Source organism: Eriocheir sinensis, chromosome 40, assembly GCF_024679095.1.
Source record: "Eriocheir sinensis breed Jianghai 21 chromosome 40, ASM2467909v1, whole genome shotgun sequence".
Taxonomy (NCBI): domain Eukaryota; kingdom Metazoa; phylum Arthropoda; class Malacostraca; order Decapoda; family Varunidae; genus Eriocheir; species Eriocheir sinensis.
Window position 1 is genome coordinate 9,080,884 of NC_066548.1, and position 24,760 is coordinate 9,105,643.

Below are 24,760 nucleotides of genomic sequence, written 5' to 3' on the forward strand. Positions count from 1 at the left end.
GATTTAGATTATTATGTTATTATTACTATTATTATTATTATTATTATTATTATTATTATTATTATTATTATTATTATTATTATTATTATTATTATTATTATTATTATTATTATTATTAGTAGTAGTAGTAGTAGTAGTAGTAGTAGTAGTAGTAGTAGTGTTTGTATTAGTTATAGTATTAGTATTAGTGTTATCATTGTCTTAACGAGTTTTTACTCTTTATTTCATTTACCATAACTTTTACCACCATTACAACCACAACCACCACCACCACCTTCACCACCACCACCACCACCACCTGCACTCACCCACATAATCAAAATACCTCGTCATTGCCACGATAATTTGCAGTGTGATCGTGATTGTCATTAACACCCTCATAAGCGTGGCACGGACACACACACACACACACACACACACACACACACACACACACACACACACACACACACACATGAGATACAAACAGTGAATATATACAGAATGATTGTTTGATGAGGTGTAGCAATTCCTATATTTCCTCCTCCTCCTCCTCCTCCTCCTCCTCCTCCTCCTCGACTTCCTTCTCTTCCTCCTCCACCTACTTCTTTTTTTCTTTATCTTATCCACTACCAAAACATCCACTGCCACCATTACTACTACTACTACTACTACTACTACTACTACTACTACATCTGCTACTGCTACTATCACAATTATCTTCATTACCACCATCACTACCACCACCACCACCACCTCGTCCACCATCACTACTAATGCCGCCACTTGTACTTCCACACGCTTCATAATGTCTGCTATTTCCCCTTCAGTTTCCCTCATTTGGATCCCATACACCGTTACAGCTTGTTTGGCGGCATGATTTTAGCGACGCGCTGGGCACCCCTATTGTCCTTCAGCTGTACTTTTGTTTTTTTTAACGTACAGACTTACTTGTAGATTTTGTATGTTGCCTCTCTTTGTCGACTGCTATTATATGTCCCTCTGTTTGTCTACCTTTTTTTTAATCGTCTTTTTATATATATACTTGCCCTTTAGTATTACATAATTTTTTTAATGTCTTATGATGTTAACTCGTAAAGATTCTGTAACGTCTAGGTAAGTGGGCGGTTATCTTGCTCTCATTGTCTTCATGAATTGTCTTTGTCATTGTGTCCGCGTCCGTTTAGGTATACATGTAGCTTTCACTAACTGTTTGATGACGGGTTTGTTTCGCTGTATGAATTTTTACTCTGATGTGTACTCGGAAATATTACGTTTCGTCTATATCCAGGCATCTGCATTTTCCTGCTATTTCGTTTTAGTATTGTTCCTTTGCCTATTTATGTATACCTGTGTCTCAATAAGTTTTACATGGCCTTTTTAGCGGCATATACTCGTATTTTGATGTGTATTATCATGTTCGTATGTTTTGGTTACGATAGCCAGATTTATCTCTACAATAACTTACGTCGCCTCTTCTTCTCTTCTTGCCTCCATTCGTGTTGCTTCTAGTAGAATTTCCTTAGCTATTTCTAGTAAAGTCATTAACGCCACATTTTCTAGCATCTGTTTTAGTATCCTTACTACAAACTATTTGCAGAAGCAGCGCTAGCGTTTTTTTTTTTTTTGTTCCCCCCTCTTTCTTTTACTCTTCAGCTATCTCCTTTCCTTTGAAGAAGTACAAGGGCAGCAGCAGGTGGAGGCATGTTTTGTCTCCGAGATCCTGTCCAGCGTCCGTTTCAAAATAGTATTACGCAACGCTACAGACACTTTTAGAACTGCATTTTGCGACTTAGCGTATTTCCCAACGCCGCGACTAAAGCTGGGTACGAAGAGGAATCTAAAATCAGCGTCAAAAATACTGAGATGTAGCAACACGTCTACAACCTAATACTGACTGCCATGTACAAAGTTAGCAACAGTTGATTTTCTTCTTTAAGTCTACGGTAAAGCAGCATCGCATTTCAATATCATTGCATTCATCATCGGAGTTTTTTCTAAGCTCATTTTTTGTTATTTTTTCACTCTTCAATTCTGATAGCTAATATTATGTCTTCTGAAACTCTTGGTTACACAATACATCATTTACCTCTCTCTCTCTCTCTCTCTCTCTCTCTCTCTCTCTCTCTCTCTCTCTCTCTCTCTCTCTCTCTCTCTCTCTCTCTCTCTCTCTCTCTCTCTCTCTCTCTCTCTCTCTCTCTCTCTCTCTCTCTCTCTCTCTCTCTCTCTCTCTCTCTCTCTCTCTCTCTCTCTCTCTCTCTCTCTCTCTCTCTCTCTCTCTCTCTCTCTCTCTCTCTCTCTCTCTCTCTCTCTCTCTCTCTCTCTCTCTCTCTCTCTCTCTCTCTCTCTCTATCTCTCTCTCTCTCTCTCTCTCTCTCTCTCTCTCTCTCTCTCTCTCTCTCTCTCTCTCTCTCTCTCTCTCTCTCTCTCTCTCTCTCTCTCTCTCTCTCTCGCTCTCTCTCTCTCTCTCTCACTCTCTCCTCTCTCTCTCTCTCTCTCTCTCTCTCTCTCCCTTTCTTTCTTCTTCTTCAAACACACACACACACACACACACACACACACACTCTCTCTCTCTCTTATTCCCATCTCTCACGCTCTCCTGCACTGCGTATCTTCCCCAACATTCTATTTCAGGCCATCCGTTCCTCTCCTGTCTTTCGTGCATTCACCATTCTCCGTCGATCATCTCCTCTCCTCATTCTATCTCTTTCTCACTCTTTCTTTCTCTTTCGCTCTCTTTCTTACTTCACCAATCCCCTCCCTCATCCCTTCCTTGATACCTCAGCCCTCCTCCTTTCTCTCGCCTTCCTCCTCTTCCTTCTCCTCCTCCTCCTCCTCCTCCTCCTCCTCATACTCCTCATACTCCTCATACTCCTCCCCCCCATAATTGCTACCTCTGTTATCACCTTTTCTTTTCCTGTTCCTTCTTTTTCATGAGTATTTTTTTCCTCAGACGTCCAACACACACATTCCACCTCGCTTGCCTATTACGCTACTACTACTACTACTACTACTACTACTACTACTATTGGTGTTTCGACTATCAATGCAATGCCACAAACACAACCACCTTTTCTTTCTTCCTTTGGCACTACCACCACCAACACCTCTGCCTCCTACTCCTTTTCCTCCTCCTCCTCCTCCCCGCCCCTCGCCCTCCCCTCTGCATCGTTATGGGCAAGTGTCTATTCTTATGGCGGCCAGCTGACCCTCTCTCACAGCGCCACACATTACACACCTCCTGAAAAATGTGTCTCAGCAATCCAATGTCCTCTACGTGCCGCCACACTCCCTCATTTTTGTCCTCCTCCTCCTCCTCGACGTTTTCCTCCTCCTGCTACTACTGTTATTGCTTCTGCTACATCTACTGCTTTGTATCTTTGCTCCTGCTAAAACTATGAGTGTTGATTTTGTTTTTTTGTGTTGATGGTTCTACTACTGCTGCTTCTGTCCCTACTTTTACTACTACTACTACTACTACTACTTCTACTACTACTACTACTACTACTACTACTACTACTACTACTGCTACTACTACTACTACGATTGCTACTATTTCTACCTTTACTCCGTCTTCAACTATTAAATAGGAGTGCTTTCTTATATTTCATTCTTTACTCCTTCTCCTCCTCCTACTCCCCTTCATTCATTCTTCTGCTTCATGTCCTCCGTTTCCTTTTCCTACCACCCCATTCCACCTTATTCTCCTTATTTCTGTGTTTCCTCGTCATCCATCTTTTATTTCCTCTTCCTACACTTTTCCCTTCTGCTCCTCCTCCTCCAAACAGACTCCTACTTTTTCCTCCTTCTCTTCTTCTTTCTCGTCCTCCCACCACCACCACTGCCATCACCCCCACCACCACCACCATCCTGCTTACCTATGTATATCCCGTTCTCCCTCTATCGCTCTTCCTCTCACCATCCTATTTCCTTCATGTTTTTCCGCATTTCGAGAGAGGATGACATTGAAAACCGAGGGCGTGGAAGTGGAGGAGGAGGAGAAGGAGGAGGAGGAGGAGGAGAAGAAGAAGAAGAAGAAGGAGGAGGAGGCTCTTTTTATCATGAGGAAAGTGCGTGATGAGAAATGAAAGTGTGGATGTTTAATTACAGGTAGGAATGAAAGTGAAAGTGAACAAAAGAACGAAGATAGATGAGGACAAGGAATAAAAATGGTAGATAATAACGAGAAAAACAAAGGCAAAGGGAAATGAGGGAACTTATTGCAGAGGAAAAAGGGAAGATAGAAGGAAGGAAAGAAGAAATAAATGGGCGAAGAAAGGAAGGAAGGGAAGAAGATTGAATGGATGAAGGAAGAAGGAAAAAATGAATGAAGGAAGGAAGGGAAGAAGATTGAATGGATGAAGGAAGAAGGAAAAAATGAATGAAGGAAGGAAGGGAGGAATGAAGAAATGAATGAATGAAGGAAGGAGGGAATAAAGCCAAGATGGGGGAAGGAGGAAAAAATAACAGCAAGACCAACATGAGCAAGAAGAAGAAAAAGAGGAAAGAAATGTAAAAGAAGAGTAAAAAGATGAGAAAAAACAGGAAATATATAAAAAGAAAAGGAACAAAAACAATAACAACAGCAATAAGAAGAGAAATAAATGAAAAAAAGGCGGAAAAAAAGAAGGAAACAGGAGCTAAATATTTATGAGGATGAGAAAGGACGAAACAAAGACACAAAGAAGACTCGCAGAATAATAAAGTCAGCCAAGAGTTACCGAATTACTGAAGCACATTGTTTTGTGACTATTGATTTACCTGGCTTATCCTGTTACCTGTTCTCTCTCTCTCTCTCTCTCTCTCTCTCTCTCTCTCTCTCTCTCTCTCTCTCTCTCTCTCTCTCTCTCTCTCTCTCTCTCTCTCTCTCTCTCTCTCTCTCTCTCTCTCTCTCTCTCATTTACCTAAGATTATAATGTAACTGAATGATTGAATGAGATAAAAAATGATGAGCGTGAACCTGGTAGTGTATAAGGGAGTAGATGAATAAGTGAATGACTGAATGAATGAGTGAGTAAACGAGTGGATGAATGAGTGAGTAAAAGAATAGTTGAATGAATAAGTGAATGAGAGAGTAAGCGGATGAATGGGCGAGTAAGCGAGTGAATGAATGAAGGAGTAAGCGAGTAATTCAGTAGATGAGTAAGGGAGTAAGCAAGTGGATGAATGAATAAGAAGATGACTAAATGAGGGAGTAAGCGAGTGAATAAATACATGAATGGAAGGATGACTGAATGAATGAGTGTGTGAGTGAGTCAATGGGATCAACCTTGTATATCACCTGGCTTCCCACACGCTTAAAATCGATCCCTTTTCCTTGTTTTTTCCTCTTTTTACCTTGTCCTGACACCTCTAACCCTCCTCCTCCTCCTCCTCCTCCTCCTCTTCCACGCACACGTACCACACCTGACAACACACCACCTCGCCGCCAACACCTAACATCACTCTTGTCCACCACCACCGCCACCACCACCACCACCACCCTGCATATGTATCCTTCTCCTCTCACCTCCACTCTCTCCCTCCTTCCCTTCCTTCTATCCTTTCTTCCTTCTTACCTCCCATCTCGTTACCTCCTCCTTCCCTTCCTATCTACCAACTCCCTTCTTCCCTTTCGTCTTCACCTTTTCCTTCCTCCCTCCTCCTCCTCCTTGCCTTCCTTCCTACCTGCCTTCCAGACCTCATGGCACACCTGTACGCCACCCAACGGCCAGGTAACGTACGACAGGCCCGAGTCCCAGCGCCGCCCCGAGCCGTCCATCTCTCGCAGGTCCGCCAGAGGGAAGGGGAAGGGGGGAAGGGTGGTTCTTTATCAGGGAAGAATGTACGGCGGTCAGGCGCGTCACTGGGGAGCCCTAACACGAAGACAGACAGACAGACAGACGGATGGAGCCCAACCCTCACGCAGCCTCACTTCTCAAGCCCGTATTGTCCCCTGATCCTCACATTTTTAGGGGGTTGTTTTTTTTCCTCCCCCTCCCCGCCCTTTTTTTTATATCCCTTCCCCTTCACCCTAAACCTATAGCTATTCCCTCATATCCCCAAATGCTCCTGTTCTCTTTTCTCCCATTTCCTTCCTTTTTGATCCCCCTCATTTCCTTCGTCTCATCATTTTATTTCGACGTTTTTTTCCTTACTGTCATCCTCCCAACCTGTTTTCCCTCTCTTTTTCCTCCCCTTCACTCTAAACCAATAGCTATTCCCTCATATTCCCAAATGCTGTACCTCTCCTCTCTGCTGTTCTCTTCGCGTCTCCCATTTCCCTTTATTTGATCTCCTTTTATATCCCCCTTCTTCCCATATCCATCGCCTATCATTTTCTTCCTTAGAGATCTTTCTTTCTTTACTGTCCTCTTCCCTACTCCTTTTTATCTCATCCCCTCATCCTTTTTCTTACCTTCGCTACTTCTCATTTTAAGTATATTTCCTTGCCAGTAACCTTCAGCATGTAATATGTATAATCTACACGAATAACGGCAACTAACAACAATAATGAAAAAAATACCACTTAAAATCACAGCAACAATAACAAAAATTACTACTACTACTACTACTACTACTACTACTACTACTACTACTACTACTGCTACTACTACAACTACTACTACTACTACTACTACTACTACTACTACTACTACTACTACTAATAATAATAATAATAATAATAATAATAATAATAATAATAATAATAATAATAATAATAATAATAATAATAATAATAATAATAATAATAATAATAATAATAATAATAATAATAATAATAATAATAATCTACTACTAAACCAAAACATTTACAACAATAGAACCGTAAAAGCAACACCACTCCACCACCACCACCATTAACAACAACAACAACAACAACAACAACAACAACAACAACAACAATAACAACACGTCACCCTGCCGCACACTCACTCACCCTCCTTCCTCGTCATTACCGCAACAATAATAACAAGCGTAATGATCTAGACCAACAACATTCACACCCAAATACCTTTTAATTAAGCACAACATCCACGCCCTGCCCGCCCGCTTTTACACAACAACAACAACAACAACAACAACAAGAGGATACTATTAAGACAATTCAACACCCGAAACTGGCCTCTCTCTCTCTCTCTCTCTCTCTCTCTCTCTCTCTCTCTCTCTCTCTCTCTCTCTCTCTCTCTCTCTCTCTCTCTCTCTCTCTCTCTCTCTCTCTCTCTCTCTCTCTCTAGTCCTTTTTTTTTCGTCAGAGCAGAGCCTAGCGACCTTTTTTTTTCTCTTACTGTTATTTTGACCTTAAACTGCCTCCCTTACTGTAAACAACAACAACAACAACAACAACAACAACAACAACAATGATTCAGTGTTACCATATTAATTCTCCTCTTCTCTATCCCCAACAGACCGACAAAAGCCGACATCTCCACCCTACCAACCAACCCATTCTCCTCCCCACCATCTCCTCACCTCCTTACCTGCCCCTACCTTACCTGGTGGCGGTGATCGGAAGCCAGGCGTACAAGGCGACACCTGGCGGTACACGGCTCGGCGCGCCAGTCAAGGTGAGCGACGTGTGTAGCGTCTCGTTGGGGGTGTAGGTGTAAATAGGCAGGTGTAAGACAGGTGTGTGAGTCCCGTGCTAGGACATGGGAACGAGGAGGCTGCGGCTGTTTTCCTTGTGTTTGTGCGTATGGAGGGGCGGGGGAGGGTATGAGGTGGTGGGGGAGGGAGGGAAGGGTTTGTGTGTTTGTGTGTATGTGTCGAGAGGAGGGGGAGGGGTGCTGGTGTGTATGGTTGGGTTAGTGGCATTACGTTTGTCTGTCAGCCTGTATGCATGTGCGTCTCTCTCTCTCTCTCTCTCTCTCTCTCTCTCTCTCTCTCTCTCTCTCTCTCTCTCTCTCTCTCTCTCTCTCTCTCTCTCTCTCTCTCTCTCTCTCTTTCTCTCTCTCTCTCTCTCTCTCTCTCTCTCTCTCTCTCTCTCTCTCTCTCTCTCTCTCTCTCTCTCTCTCTCTCTCTCTCTCTCTCTCTCTCTCTCTCTCTCTCTCTCTCTCTCTCTCTCTCTCTCTCTCTCTCTCTCTCTCCTTAGAACGATATATAAAGGCATTCTGTCATACTAATAGTAACCTACATATATTCTGTCTCCTATTTTCTTTCCTAGCTTTTCCTCCAACTCTTCCTCCTCTTTCTCCTCCTCCTCCCTTCTCCTTTCGATTCGTTTGCTACATGAACACACTCCGCAGCACCACGATCACTGTTATTGCCATTTCCAATACCCTTCTTCCCACTGTTTCCTTCCCAGGTATTTCACATAGTGGAAATAATAGGAACAACAGCAGCAGAAACTTCACAACCACCACCATCACCAGTAGAAGTAATAATAATGGTTAATAGTAGTAGTAGTAGTAATAATAGTAGTAGCAATAGTAGTAGTGGTAGTAGTAGTAGTAGTAGTAGTAGCAGTAGTAGTAGTAGTAGTAGTAGTAGTAGTAGTAGTTGTAGTAAAAAATGATAATGCTAATAATAGTAATACCATCATCAGCAACAGAACAACGAAATACCAACAACAACAAATATACGGACTCAGCCGATTACTCTGCCCTAGAATTTCCCAGAGCGTGAAGAGGTGATGAAAGCAGGAATTGTCAAGTCGAGTTAACGCTTTGAAGCTTTTTAATTTCACCTCATACATGTTTTTGTAACACTTTCGCAGAAACGACTGTTTTTTACTTTATTTTTGTGTGTTGTGATCAGTTAAATTCGAGTAAGATATTTCCGTGTGCGTTTATTGTGCATCTCTGTTTGCCATCTTGCATGCTATGGTTCCCGTGAGTGTTGGGGCATAAGTCTCTGGAATCACCAACAGACTGATAAAAAGAAAGGAAAATGAGGCGATATTTCCGTAAATAAAATCCGTAGCAGGTCATCGTAAAAGAGAAAAACTGGAAACAAAAAGCGATAGCTAGATAGATAGAAAGATAGATAGATAGAAAGATAGATAGATAGATAGAGAATAAAGACAGTTTGATATATTTTCTTGAGGTGCCTCGTGGACGACCCCAGCCCGTTAGCGGCGGAAGCGAATATTATTTATATGCCGTGATGTATGTCTCTTGCCTGGCCCGTGATGCCACCCGGTACTCGATGAAGTTAGGGCTGATTAAAGATCTGGATAGCATGTGGATAATCTTCCGCCACTCGGCGATGGTTGAAAAATCAGCGTGTTTCGGTGGAACTCGAACCCTGGTCCACAGGTTCACCGGCTCACCACGCCTGCACGCTGACCACTCGGCCACCGCCTCCCCAGATAGATGGATAGGTTGATTGATAAATAGTCATATAGATTAAGATAGAGGCAAAGAATGAAGAGAAGAGAATGTGTATCGAAAAAAAAGTTAGAAAAAGATTGGGAATAGATACAAAGATAGATAGATTGATTAGTTAACAAATACAATGGTAGATAGATATATTGACTGTTTGAATTACTGATAGAGAGACAGAAAGAACGACAGATATATATAGACGGGCACTTAGTGAAAGAGTAAAACAAAAAACAAAAAAAAAGGAGTTGTCGATGGCCGAGGAGCGGGATAAATCGGCGTGTTGAGTGTTGCACGGGGCGGCATGGGGGACGGGGGCAGGGGTGTTGCGTCCCCCTGTGTGTTTCCCCCGTGTGTGGCAGCGCTCGAGGCATTCTTCAGGGAAATTACACCGCCACAAGACGCCCGCCCAATCCGTCACTATTGTCCTCCCTCTCCTCTCTCTCTCTCTCTCTCTCTCTCTCTCTCTCTCTCTCTCTCTCTCTCTCTCTCTCTCTCTCTCTCTCTCTCTCTCTCTCTCTCTCTCTCTCTCTCTCTCTCTCTCTCTCTCTCTCTCTCTCTCTCTCTCTCTCTCTCTCTCTCTCTCTCTCTCTCTGCATTCCTCCCTTATTTTCCTCGATCCCACCCTTCTCCTTCTCTCTCTCCCTCTCTTTTTTTTTCTCCTCGCCAATCTCCCTTTTTCAGGCCCTCATTTTCCGTCTCTTACTTTCACCATTTCTTCTTTTAACTATCCTTTCTTCATACCAAACCTCCTCCATTTTTTTCCTAACTCTCATCTTCCTTCCTTCACTTCTTTTCATGAGCGTCATACAGATCCACTTGGGTCTTTATATCAGTCAGCTTGTTCCATTAAGCGCTACTTCTTTTTTTTTCGAAGCATATAACCGTTTCTTGACGTACAGGTAAGACTTATGATATGTTAAGACGGTGTAAATGGAGAAATAAATTAGTTTGAACAGAGAAGGTAGATTTTTCTTTTTACATCAAAGGTCACGGCTCAAGAGCAACAAAAAGAGTACAAAAAGAAAGCCCGCTACTCGCCGCTCCCATAAAAGATAAAAGAAAAAAGTAGCCAAATGAGAGGTTGATTTCGGGTGGAGAGGTGTCTTGATACACTCTTCTTGAATGAGTAGTAGATAAGATAATAGAGTAGATAAGAGAATATATATACCATTATAGAGATTAGTTATGCTATAGAGATTATGTTTATACCAAGGAACACTGCTTTACTGAGTTAGAGAACGACTTCACACTGTATAGAGGAGGCTTTTTATGTGTGTGTCTGTTAGTGTTAAGTATCATTAGTATCCCATCTTCTTTTCTCTTCACTCCTCTTTTTCCACTTCCATTACTAGCAACCTATCATCTTTTCTCCACTCCTCTTTTTCCATTACCTATTTTTATTTAATTTTCCTCCTAAATACTGATTAATATGTACGACTTTTTTTTCTTTTTTGCATTTTCCATTGAGCTGCATTCTCATCTGTAGAAGGACAAAATACTCATCATTAGCTGCCCATCATCTTTCTTGTACTTCTCTCTTACCATCACCACCTATTTCTACTTTATTTTCCTCGCCCTTCTCCCCCACGTCCCTTTGTTTCCAGTGGGTCTTTGTTTCTAGAGGTACTTCGTGTTTAGTATTAACCATCATTAGTAGCCCACCATCTTTTATCCATTCTTTTCTTTTCACAACCTATTTCTACCTCATTTTCCTTTTCCCTCTCCTCCTCCTGCGTCCCTTTGTTTCAAGTGGAGTTTTGTTTCCTCTTTAGTATTAACCATCATTAGCAGCCCACCATCTTTCCTCCACTTCTCTCTTTCCACCACCTGATTCTACTTCATTTTCCTCGTCTTTCTCCTCCTCCTCCTCCTTCTCCTAGTCCGTTTGTTTCTAGTGAGACGTTCTGTTCAGTTTTAACCATCATTAGCAGCCCACCATCTCCATTTCTTTCCTTCTATCTCCTTTTTCTACCTCATTTTCCTCGTCGTCCTTCTCCTCGTGCTTCCCTTTGTTTCTAGTGGGGCGGCGTCGGGCTCCCACCTGGCCGCCGCGTTATTTATGGCCGGATGAGCGACGTGTGGGGAGGCCGAGCAAGGCGAGAGAGATGAACGGTCCGGATGAGTAAGGTGATGGCCGGTTAGGTGAAGCATGGGCCGGCTAGGTGAGGGAGCGGGGGTGGGGTTAGAGGGGGAGGCGAGGAAGGTGGGGGTGGGTTTGTAATACGGAGCGGGGGTGTGGAGAAGAGGTGAGAGGAAGGGGTACGGGGGAGAAGTGAAGGAGAGTGGGTGAAAGAAATGTTGTAGATATGGCATGAGAGGTAAGGTGTGGGCTGCAAGGTTAGTGCGTGGGTAAGAGGTGTGATCGTATTTAGGTTAAGAAAGGCAAGGTAAGGACGTAGGTGAAAGATGGGAGAGTTGATTGGTTGATAAGGAGTGCCGTGTGATAATGTGTAGGCGTAGGTAAAAGGTGTGGGTGTAGGTAAATAAAGGTAAGGTAAGAAGGTGGGTGAAAGGTAAGAGGGTTGATTGGTTAGTTTAAGGGATTGAAGGTAAAGTGTGAAGAGAATAACCGAACAAGACTAACCATAATAAATACTAATAGAAACTAATGGAATACTAAATAAAGACTTTCAGAATACGAATAGAAAGAATAAACAAAAGACTGAGAGAGAGAGAGAGAGAGAGAGAGAGAGAGAGAGAGAGAGAGAGAGAGAGAGAGAGAGAGAGAGAGAGAGAGAGAGAGAGAGAGAGAGAGAGAGAGAGAGAGAGAGAGAGAGAGAGAAGGGGGGGAGAGAGAAGGAAATATACAAAGAGAATGAGACTAACCAAACAAAGAGCAACAAAGATTAACCAAAAGACTAATAATAAGACAAAAAAAAAAACTACAACATGAAAAGACAGACTAACACGAAGCAAGCCAGAGTTAACCAGAAGGGGGGAGCAAGGGAAGGAAGGAAGGTGAAGGTCCATGAAGCGAAGTTAGGCCCACGGTAAGCGATGTAGTACGGTTTAGCGAGGTTAGGCCGGATGAGGCGAGGGGAGATGAGTGGCCGATTGAGGTGAGGGGAAAGTACCTGAAGATTCGTTTAGGTGAGGGGGAAGAGAGGGCCGAGCGAGGGGAAGACCGAGAGGCGGGCAAACACAACGAGAGGAACACTGTAAGAATGAAAGGGAATGAAAATAAAAAGAGTTGGGTGGGAATGTGTGTGGTGTTTGTAGTGGAGTTGGTGGTGGAGTTGAGTTCAGGTGAGAAAACAAGGTCGACGGAGGATGTTAACTGAGAGAAAAAGAGATGAAAAAATGGATAAAGTGTAAGAATGAAAGGGAATAAAAATAAAGAGGTGCCGGTAGTGTGTGTGGTGGATATTGAGTTGGGTTGGGTTGAGTTAAGGTGAGGTGGGGAAACAGGGTCAGAGGTGAATGCTAATAAAGAAAAAAAGAGATGAAAAGAAGAAAACGGAAAAAGAAATGTAAGAACGAGAGGGAATGAAAATGGAGAGTTAGGTGGGAGTGTGTGTGGTGGTAGTGGAGCTGGTGGTGGAGTTCAGGTTAGGTGAGAAAACAAGGTCAGTGGAGGATGTTAAAAGAGAGAAAAGAGAAAAAAAGAAAAAATGGATAAAGAATTGTAAGAATGAAAGGAAATGAAAATAAAGAGTTGCTGGTAGTGTGTTTGGTGGAGATTGAGTTAGGTTGAGTTAAGGTGAGGTAGGGAAACAAGGTCAGAGGTAAATGCTAATATAGAGAAAAGAGATGAAAAATAAAATGAATAAAGAAATGTACGAACGAGAGGGAATGAATATATAAAGAGTTGGGTGGGAGTGTGTGTGGTGGAGATTGAGTCTGGCTAAGTTAAGGTGAGGTAGGAAATAAGGTCATTGGTTAATGCTAATAAGGAGAGAAAAGGAGATGAATAAGAAAAAAAATGGATAAAGAAGTAAAAGAACGAAATGGAATGAAAATAAAAAGAGTTGCTGGTAGTCTGTGTGATGGAGATTGAGTTGGGTTGAGTTAAGGTGAGGTAGGAAATAAGGTCAATAGTGAATGCTAATAAGGAGAGAAAAGAGATGAAAAAATGAATAAATAAGTGTAAGAATGAAAGGGGATGAAAATAAAAAGAGTTAGGTGGGAGTGTGTGTGTGGTGGAGGCTGAGTTGGGTTGAGTTAAGGAAAGTAAGGTCAATGGAGAATGCTAATAAAGAGAGAAAAAATGAGAAACGGAAATAAAGAAAGGAAATAAAAGGAAGTGTAGCGGAATGAATGGAAATGAAAAAAAAAAAGAATTGGTGGGTGTTTGTGTGGTGGTGGGTGAAAAACAAGGTCAGTGGTGAATGCTAATAAAGAGAGAAAAAAAAGAGACAGAATAAGAGAAAAAACGAAAAAAAAGGAAGTGTAGAAGAAAGGCGAAGAAAAAAATACCAAAAAAAGTAAACGCAACACCAAACCAAAAAAAAATGTTGTTGGTAAATTAATCGTAAAAAAATTAAATAAGGAAAAAAAAATGGGAAGTGTAGTTGCAATGCGGAAGAAAAAATACTAAAAATGTAAAGCAACAACAACAACAACAACAACAACAACAACAACAACAACAACAACAACAGCAACAACAACAACAACAACAACAACCCAAAAAATAGGGTGAAAATTAATCGTAAAAAGAAAAAAATGAAAGAAAAAGAAAAAAAGGAAGTGTAGCAACAATGGAAAGTGGAAAAAACGCCACAAAACCTAAACGCAACACCAGACCAAAAAAAGGTAGGGTGAAAATTAATCGAAAAAGAAGAAGGAAAGAAGGGGAACGACGACCATAAGGAAAAGAGGACAAAAAAGTTAAAAAAAGAGGAGGGAAGGAGTACAGGAGAGGAAGAAGAGGAAAATGAGGAGAAGTCAGATGAAGTAAAGGAGAGGAGATGAAAGAAATGAAGGGAGGGAAGGAAGAAGTAAAAGAGAGAAGAGAAGAGGAGCTAATAGAATGAAGTAGTAGGGACGATAGAGAAGGGGTTGGAATTTGTGAAGGGAGAGAAAAGAGTAAAAGAGAGAGGTAGGAAGGAAAGGATGGTAGAGGGGAAGGCGAACAGGTGGGATGAAGTAGGAAATGGAGGACGAGGATAAGGTAGAAAAGATATAGAAAGGTAGGAAATACATGAAACCAGGAAGGAAGGAAGGAAGGACGGGGTTGGATAAAGTAGAAAAAGGAAATCAGATAGGTATGAAAGGATGGGAGAAGGTAAGAAAAATAGAGGTAGAAAAGGTGGGAACGAAGGAGTAAGAGAATGAGAGAGAAAAAGAAAGGTAGGAAAAAAAGACGGGAATAAGAAAGGGAGGGAGAGAGAAAGTGAATTCGATGAAATAAGGAAATAAGGCAGGAAGAAGGAACAGGAGGAGGTGGAGGAGGGGGACAAAAGCAGGAGGAATAGAAGCAGTCGGAGCAAGAGGAGGTAAGGAGGAGATGGAAGAAGGGAAAGAGGGGAGAGAGGGGGTAGAAGAGGGGGAGTGCTCGGCCGATGTAGTGGGGTGGTCGCTACTAAAGGGTGTCGGTAATAGCTACACGCAAAATGAATGATGGTCTCATTATACTCAGACCACATCGGCGGGGAGGAGGAGGAGGAAGGGGGAAGGAGGAAGAAGGAGGAGGAGGTAGGTAGGTAGGGTGGGAGGTACGGAGAGAGGGAGTAAAAAGCGTAGTAGTGGGAGAAGGAGGAGAATGAGGTGGAAGGGAAAGTGTGTGAATAAAAGAGAGTAAATAATGCGAGGTAATTTAAAGCCTGCGTAAGATAATGGTGAGGAAAATGAAGGAAGGGAAGGGAAGGAGAGGGTAGGAGAGAGGAGGTAAGGTAGGGAAAGAAGGTAAAAATAGGGAGGTTTGATAGAGATTGTACAAATATATTCATACCTTAATGTGACTGACAAACTCATGCTTTATAAATGAATGTAGAAACGTATATAAAAACAAACGAAAACCAAAAAATAACAGACTGGAAGATGATGGGGAGTATAGAGAGAATAGAATAATGGAAGAAGGAAAGACAGGAGGGAAGAAGGGAGAGGAGGGAAAGAGAGCGAGGGAGATGGGAAATAAAAAATGGACTTGAACATGCTGGAGAGTAGAGAGAATAAAATAAGGGAAGAAATAACGTAGAGTGGGAAGGAAGATAGGAAAGAAGGAAGGAAGGAAAAAAGAAAGAAAAGAAAGGAAGAAAGGAAGGAGGGAAAGAGGGGTGGAAGGAAAGGAAAGAGGGAGAAAGGAAAGAAGCAAGGAAAGGAGTGAGTGAGTGAGGGAGAGAGAGAAGGAGACAGGGAGAGGGAGGGAGGGAGGGAGGGAGGGAGAGAGAAAAGAAGACAGGGGGAGGGAGGGAGGGAGGGAGATGGGGAATAACTGCGAACCCCAAAAGAAGCAACACAAAGATGATGGATGAAACCGATTAAAGGAGATGAGGAGAAAATGGATGAGGAGAGTAAGGAAAAAAATATTAAATAGAAAGAGGCGGAAAAAAGTGTAGAATCAATTATGTTTATGCTCTTCGTAGGTTTAAATCCTTCCCAGAAACGCCTATTTTCCCCCCGTTATTTTTATTGGGCTTATGATTTAAAGGGTTTGATGAGAAGTTCCAACTCCCTTCCAACGTTCACCTTCTCGAGACTGGTTTTCTGGTTTTCTATTTTCTCTGTCTGTCTTCTTTCTCTCTTCTTTTTAGTTATGTTTTCTTTTTTTTCTTTTCGCTCTTTACTTTCTTTATATTATTCATCTGTATTTTTTATTACCTTGTACTTTCTTTCTATTTATTCGTGTATTCTTCCTCTTTCTTCATCTTACTCGTGTTTCTCTTCCTTCTTTCTTTTCTTAATTCTTTATATTTTTTTCATTTTCTTATCTTCTACTTTCTTCTTACCTTCGTTTCTCCTCCTTTCACCTTCCTTTCCCTCCCTTCCCCAGCCGTTGTCCATCCCCTATTCCGAGGCAGGTATGAGGCAGGTGAGGGCCACGTGAGGGGTGAAACCAGGTGAACCGAACCTTATTACCGACAGACATTCGCACGCAGGTGTGACATATCTCTCTCCCTCTCTATCTATCTACCTATCTACCTACCTATCTATGTATCTATGTATCTGTCTCTATCTGTACCTGTGCGTGTGTGTTAGAACCTTCGTGTTTTAGTTTTTTTTTCCTTTATTAGTGTTTCATCTCTTTTATATACACATATCAAGTCCATTGCCATAACCAGCACCACCATCACCATCACTAGATAGTCCACTCCCCCCTATCCACCTAACCCACACACCACCACCTCCATACACTTCCTCACCCGTCACACCATCCACCTCTCCCAATAAAGATACAGGCATACACATCCATACCCTCCATCACCCATCCATTACCAACCCCTTTCCTTTCCATTTTACACCACTACCTCCACTGTTACCACCACTACCACTAACACCCATCCACAACCACCACACACCCATCATTCATCCACACCCACACTCACGATAATCACCCAATACACCAATACACTTATACTCACCCCCTGCACCCCTCCACACGCACATCCTCCACCCCTTCCCCACCAACCATCCGAGACACACACATATATAATTTTTTTTCTCACTCCTTCCCCTTCCCTGTCGCTCCCTCGCCCACATCTTTCCGCCTGACTCACCTGCTTCGCCTTACCTGCCGCGCCTCCACCTGGGCCTCGCTCCTCCTGGACATTAGCATATCCCCCATTTTGGATGTTGTCCCGTCAGGTTAAGGGAGGGAGAAAAATGGAAGCGTGAAAGAGAGGAAGAGAGAGAGGAAGGGAGAGCGGGGAAAAGATGAAGGTCGAGTGGTACGATGGAGAGGTAGAGAGAGGAAGAGAGGATGGTAGAAGGGAAGAGATATTCGAAGAGGGGAAGAGGAAGAGAGGAGAGAAGAGAGGGAGAGAGTTAGTAGAAATAGAAGAGAGAAGAGAGGTGAGAGGGAAGAAAAATACTGGTACTAGATAGTGATAAGGAAGATACGAGATGAAATAGAAAGCAAATGGAGAAAAAACACAGTATCTCATTTTTTTTTTCATTTCGTATATACACAAATATTTACTTACGAATGTATTTATGTTTCCATTGATGTTGTTATATATTTTTTTGTGATATTTATTTTGGGAAACCGAGCGAAATGTGCCCAGTACGCATGAAAAAAAAAAAAATAATAGTATAATTTTTTTTTCATGTATATACCCAAAAATTAACTTACAGACATATTCATCTGTTCACATTATTCGTTTTTTCCTTTATATTTGTCAATACTCTTGCCAAACAGAACGAAACATTACTCATAGTCACATCCATCTGTTATCATCTCTTGTTATCATTTATACTCGTCATTACTATTGCCAAACCGAACGAAACATAATTTAAAGACACGTTCATCTGTTTATCTTGTTCTCGTTCTTTATCATTTATATTCGTCATTACTTTCACCAAAACGAACGGCACATTGCCTGTACGACTTCCAAAAAAAGTGACTAATATATTTATGTCATCCGCGAACCCAAAACATCACCATCCTTCTGTTTATCTCCCTCTTGTCATAATTTCTATTTGTCATTACTTTTGTCAAACCGACCGAAACATTACTTATTTGTACATTCATCTGTTTACATTGCTCTTGTCGTCATTTATATTCGTCATTAGTTTTGCCACACTGAACGATACACGGCGGGCGGCTTCTATTATTTCCCCGCCGCTGCCTCGTAAAGTACTGGTGATGCCTGAATTTTCCAGCCGCCGTCCGCTAACTCGCCAGGTAATAGATAATGAATTTACACTAGATGGCGCTTTAACGGCGGCCGCGTGTGTGCGTGGATAATGCGGCGGAACAGACGGACAGACAGACAGAGGGACAGATAGAGATACAGACAGACCGGTGTATACTTGTTGCGTGTCATTGTGTGTGTGTGTGTGTGTGTGTGTGTGTGTGTGTGTGTGTGTGTGTGTGTGTGTGTGTGTGTGTGTGTGTTGAGGGGAGAAAAGGAGGGAGGAGAGAGAGAGTGGAGAGAGGGTGGATGAGAGAAGGAGAGAGGAGGAGGAGAGAGAGAGAGAGAGAGTGAGAGAGAGAGAGAGAGAGAGAGAGAGAGAGAGAGAGAGAGAGAGAGAGAGAGAGAGAGAGAGAGAGAGAGAGAGAGAGAGAGAGAGAGAGAGAGAGAGAGAGAGAGAGAGAGAGAGAGAGAGAGAGAGAGAGAGAGAGAGAGAGAGAGAGAGAGTTTTATTTATTAATGTTGGCCAAGGTAATGTAATGTACTTTATTTTTCGGGGTTTAAGACAAAAAAAAAGAATGAAATATTTACACTCTTACTTCGCACATTAATTACAATAAAATAAATTTCGTGTAAGTGGGAGGAAATGAGAAAAGATTTTTAGACCCCAAAAAGTTTAGGTGGAAATTAAATTGCATATATTTAGTCTTTTCTAAACCCAAATAGTTACTGGTAAGAGGGAGGGAGAGAGGGAGGAAGAGAGGAAGAAAGAAAGAAAGAAAGAATGAAAGAAAGAAGGGAAGGAAGGAAAAGAGATGGAGGGAGAAAGGGAGGTAGGGGGGAAGGGAGAAAGGGTGGTAAGGAGGAAAGAATATAAAAAAATAGTACGAGGGATGAAAGGAAAGGTAAAATTTAGGTACGTGAAAAAATAGGTAAGCAGAGAGATTCAGAGATAAAGGGAACGAGGATGAAATGAAGGAAACCATACAGGGAGAGAGGAAGGGAGGGAAGAGAAAATGAGAGCAAAGATAGGTGGAAGGAAGGGAATGATATAGTTAGGTGAGAAATGAGAGGAATGAGAATGAATGATGAAGGGAAAGGGGGAAGAAGGCAGGGAAAGGAACGAGAATGAAAGTTGAAGGGAAGGGAGAAGAAGGAAGGAAGGAATTTAAAGAGGTCGAATAGGAAAGGAAAAAAAAATGGATGACGAAAGGAGAGAGAGTAGAAGGAAAGAATACGAAATAGAAGAAGAGGAAGATAAAAAAAATAAATGGAGAAAAAACATCGGAATTTTAAATGAAGAAAAACAAAAAAAGGGAAATTAGAAAAATACAAAACAAGAGAAAAGGGAACAATAAATAAAAACAAAAACAACAGAGAAAATAAAACTCGAATATATTGAAAGAGAAGTGAAGATTAGGAGGAGGATGAAGAGGAGGAGGAGAAAAAGGAGAACTTCAACAACCTCTAAGACATTCACATTCATTCATCCTTTTTAACTTGGAAAGGCATCACTATCATCATCATCATCATCATCATCAATTTACGTTCTATACCCGTAAAACAAAAACAAAAAGCATATAAAATTTCCTTCAATGCATACCTCGATATTTTTAGACCATTATTTCCTGTAGCACCATGTAGCAAAATGGTAAAAAATAAATACATGATTACCACTGTCATCTGCTTTCCTACGATACTGGGCGTCATTAAGAGAGATTTTTAATACGGTAATTAAGTCATATTTCACATAGTTTTGGGGGACATGTTTTAATGGAAATGCGGTCACGTGCTTGTTTGAGGGAGCGGGTGGATTAACATTTCACATCCACCTTCACCTCCACTCTTCACTCCACCTCACTTCACCACCTCTCTTGCGCTTCTTCCACCTTCCTCCCCTCTCACACTTCCTCACCTCTATTTCACTTCTTCCACCTCCTCCTCCACCTATTGACCTCTATATTCCACTTCCGTGCTTCTCTCTTCACACTTCTCCCCCTCTCCTCCTCCTCCTCCTCCTCCTCCTCCTTTCCACTTAATCCTCCACCTCTCCTCCTCACTCTTCACACATTCTCTCTTCCACCTCCTTTTTTGTTCTCTCTCTCTCTCTCTCTCTCTCTCTCTCTCTCTCTCTCCCCCACTCTGTCCCTTAATGGTCTCGCTAGAGAAACGTTTGAGAGAGAGAGAGAGAGAGAGAGAGTGTGTGTGTGTGTGTGTGTGTGGTATCCCTCATCTCGGGTCTCACTTTCTCGCCGCAACACAAAACATTAGTGTGATCTATGACGCGAAAAGCTTAGGAGAATGTGAATGTGGGTGTGTTTCTTGCTGTATTTATGTATATGTGTGTGAAAATATGTGCGGGCTGCCGATTTCTCTCTCTCTCTCTCTCTCTCTCTCGCTCTCGCTCTCTGTCTGTCTCTCTCTTTTCCTCACACACACACACACACACACACACACACACAAGGTTCCTAAAAAAAAAAGACCGTGGCTGTTTCCCTTCCTTCCTCTCCACTTCATGTTTTTTTCCTTTCTTTTTTTTCACCATTTTCCAAACAAGACTATTTTAGCTTTACGTGGATGGACTAGGAACGGTTTGGGATGACGGTGGTTGTGTTTGTTCTCGGGCGTAAATGTTTTTGATTTTTGTCTGTTGTGTCTCGTGTGTGCTCTCCGTGGGTCTGTTCTTTTTTTTTACAGCTATGGTTTAAGGTGGAATTCGATGTGTTTTGGTGGTTATAAATGTATGAAGTGGATGGGGTGAAAGAGGGTGGATAATTATGACTGCTACTAGTGGATAAGGGAGGAGGGTGGAGATGAGTGGTACTGGTGGTGCCTTAAGGAAGCATGAGTGTTTGAATGCGAAAGTTGAAGGTATTGGTGGTGATTAAAGTGGGATGGGAAAATACAGGTTGCTCAGTGGTGATGATGGTGGTGGTGATGGGAAGGAGCAAGGGTCCTCATGGGAGGATATAGTCATGGACAGAGAAGTGGTGGTAGGACAGAGATAAGATATGGTATTGGTATGGTAATATTGGTGATGCGTGCTGTGGAATGGAGGACTGTTGGCCATGGTAATGAGGTTAAAACAATATTAAGATGTGGTAGTGTTTTAGTAGTATATTTTTTCAGAGCAAAGGAGGCGGCCCCCAAAAAAGGAGGAAACAAAAAATCCTGCTAGCGCTGCTCTTGCAAATAGTTGATAGAGTAACCGAAAGAGAATAAAAATCAGGTTGTAATGGATACTGAGTAATGGAAGAATGGTGGGAGTAGTAGTAAGGCTAAGGCAGTGGTAATATATGATAGTGCTTTAATAGTCTTTGTGATAGATGCTGAGGAATGAAAGAATTTTAGGCATAGCAGCAGTGGTGTTAGAGCAGTAGGAAGGTGAGGCAGCCAGGTGTGGGCAGGTGTAGCAGTGCAGGACATGGGTCACCGTATACTTGACACCACACACCTGAATTTCCAAAGGGCAGAGGGTAATGTAGGAGTTTGTAGACATTTCAAGGCAGAGGCCACGACAAACGGTGCAGAATTACTAATAAGGGTTTGGACCTTAGAGGCTGGCCTATACGTGTGTGTGTGTGTGTGTGTGTGTGTGTGTGTGTGTGTGTGTGTGTGTGACGATAACTATCACGCAATAATTTACGTGTGTCACTCTTATCTAAAAAAATAAAAAAAAGTATCGATAGCAACTGTTGATTCATGATAACGGTGATAATGATGATTCTGGTGTTGGTGTTAATAATATGAATAACTCAGTAATAATAATAATAATAATAATAATAATAATAATAATAATAATAATAATAATAATAATAATAATAATAATAATAATAATAATAATAATAATAATAATAATAATAATAATAATAATAATAATAATAATAAACAATTGTAGTATTAATGACGCCTCCGGAAGTTTGATCGGTGTACTCTCTTCTGAGGTGCGTTGCGGTGTGTTAACGGCCACTGCCACACACACGCCGCCGCCACTCACGGGCAGACGGGCTGAGGAGGGAAACACAGCCATCATCAATGACGATCATACCAATTACAACAATAATAATAATAGTAGTGGTAATAGTATTCATATTAGTATACTAAAGAGAGGAGAGTATCAAGACACCTCTTCATCCGAAATCGACCTCTCTTTTGGCCACTCGTCATACTCTATTATACAGGAGCAGTGATTAGCGGGTTTTATTCTTCTCTCATTTGTTTTTGCCCTTGAGCTGCTTTCCTTATTGTCAACAAAAATAATGGTAATAATAATAAAATAACAACTACTGATACTACTACTATGGGCACTAATACTACCACTATATCAAGAAAATTACTCCATTGCTATTTCTCGGCCATCATCACTATCAATGCTATCATGTAAAAGTCATCGTCGACGCCTTCGTCTTCGCCGCCGCCGCCGCCGCAGGGGACGCACCGCCTCGCACACGCACGGCGGAGAGCTTTATGGCACACCCAAGTTGGTCTTCCTCCGGAGTGACGAATATTTTCTGATGCTCTCCCTCTCTCCCTCCCTTCCTCTCCCTCTCTCCCTCCCTCCCTACCTGTGGCTCTTTCGCTCTCTCCCTTCCTCCCTCCCTGTCTCTCTGTCTCTCGTTTCCTCCTTTCCTTCCATCCCTCCCTCCATCTCTCCCTCCTCCGACTCTCCATTTTCGCCAGTTTTACGAGCCCGAAGGGAACAAGGACGTGGGGGGCGAGGGACGGGGAAGGCTTTGTAAGAGTAAGTGTATGTATGTATGTATGTATGTATGTATGTGTATATGTATGTATGTAAGTGTTTTGGTGTGTGTGTTTGTTTGTGTTAGTGTTAGTGTTAGAGTGTGTGTGTGTGTGTGTGTGTGTGTGTGTGTGTGTGTGTGTGTGTGTGTGTGTGTGTGTGTGTTATACCATAAAAAAAAGAGTAATAATGTTGACTATGACGTGAACCTTCTATACTATTTTGTTATTCTTATATTTATTTGTTTTCTATCACACACGCCTTTTTATTGTTTTGAAAGGGAGAGCATTTGTGTTGCCACCTTTCCAGCAAGATGTACGCGGTCGTATACATACACTCACCTTTGCCTCCTTGCCTTGCCCTTGAACTGTCCACCCAACTCCTTGTCTTGTATTTGACCGATGTATGGCGCTCACTAACAACCGCATGCTCTGTAATGGTTCTAGTGAGAGAGTATGCTCATTATAATTGCATCATTTTGTATCTAGTGATTTAGTTCAATCGTCCCAGCTGTAAAGGAATCATGAAGAAAGCTTATGATTTGAAAGAGACAGACAGGTACAGACAGACACAGACAGACAGATAGACAGACAGACAGAAAAAGAAAGAAATCCTTGAAATCACAATATAGAGAAATGGGTTTTCCCTTATGGCCTTCGTGGTCCAGGCCTCCGAGACAAAAAACCTAAAACAAAAACACTGTGAAGGTCGTGCATTGACTACTGAACCGTCGGCGTCACTGTTGGATCCCGCCCCACCCTGACCTGAGCGGCGGAACACGCGTCGAGTGGCCGGCCGTGTCGAGGCTGAGGTGACGGCGTTGTGTGTCGCCCAGAAACGTGGCCATACTCCCTGACAAGACGAGACGAGACGAGGCGAGACGCTGCGGTGTGTTGTCGTTGTTGGAGGACCGTAGTGGTGGTGGTGGTTAGAGTTAGTGGTGCAAGTCGGTGTTTGTAATGGGAGGGGGAGGTGTGGTGACGGTTGTTGTTGTCGATGTTGCAGGCCAGTTTTTGTAATGGGAGGTGAGGTGGTGGTTGTGATTGTTGTAAGTGGATGCAGGTCCGTGTTTGTGATGGAAGTTGTTGGTAGTGGCTGGTGGTGGTCGGTCGTGGTTGCAGTTCTATCTGTGTTTGTGATTGGAGGTGGTGGAGGTGATGGTGCCTGTGGTGGTGGTGGTGGTCAGGTCTGAAGGTTAACGCCCGTTTTCTCAATTCCTTTCGGTTCTCACAACAACTATACCAAAGGCCAGAAAGGAGATTAGGGTTCTCGTGAGTGTTCTTTACATACATGGTAATAATAACCTCGAAAAAGAAATAGAATTAATGCGAAGATTCTAACGTTACAGTCTCTCAGGCCCCAAGTATCGGTTAGTCTAACAAGGTCTGAGTTTACGGTGACAAACTAGTAAGATTTCGTTATGATGGACATATTCTTTTCCTTTTTTCCAGCGAACTGTTAACCACCTTTTTAGCGGTAGCCGGCTGGCCCATGTTGTCCATCAGCGTCTTTATGCGTGACGGGAAGAAGTGGCAGCTGGTGTTTAGGGCCAGGTGACGGCAGGGGCACGAGGGGACGCGGAGAGTGATTGAATAGAAAGCCTAAGCCATTGCTATACGGAGAAGCTTTAAAAGATACACAGGAAATAATATAAAGCCAGAGGCAAATATTTATCGTATATATATAGTACAGTACAGGTAGGGCAAATTAGAAACAAGCCCTATATTGACAGCCTAGTAGGATTTGGTTGTGGTTGGCAGGACGTATTTCCTTTTTCTTCAAGTAACTTTTTTTCCCTTATAGCCTTTTTTAGTTCGTTTATAACGTTTACAAGAGTAACCTCAAAGAAGCACAGTTGCCCCCACAGAGTCAGTCATCCTCACGCCTTGGCGAAGCAAAAAACAAAGATAAAATGAAAGAAAATGAAAATCTACCTCGAAAAACAAAAGTATATCGATAGTACATAGTATAAGAATAGCCTCGAGAAAGTCCTCCGGAAGAAAAAA

At 42.3% G+C, this 24,760-nt stretch overlaps 1 long non-coding RNA gene across 1 annotated transcript in view; it reads left to right on the forward strand.

Moving 5' to 3' along the window:
• LOC127009441 (uncharacterized) overlaps positions 1-24,760 on the forward strand; it is a 95,274-nt gene that overhangs the window by 31,919 nt on the left and 38,595 nt on the right. Inside the window, exon 2 of the long non-coding RNA XR_007761984.1 lies at positions 7,368-7,526. This is a non-coding gene — a long non-coding RNA (uncharacterized LOC127009441). The remainder of the gene's footprint in view (positions 1-7,367; positions 7,527-24,760) is intronic.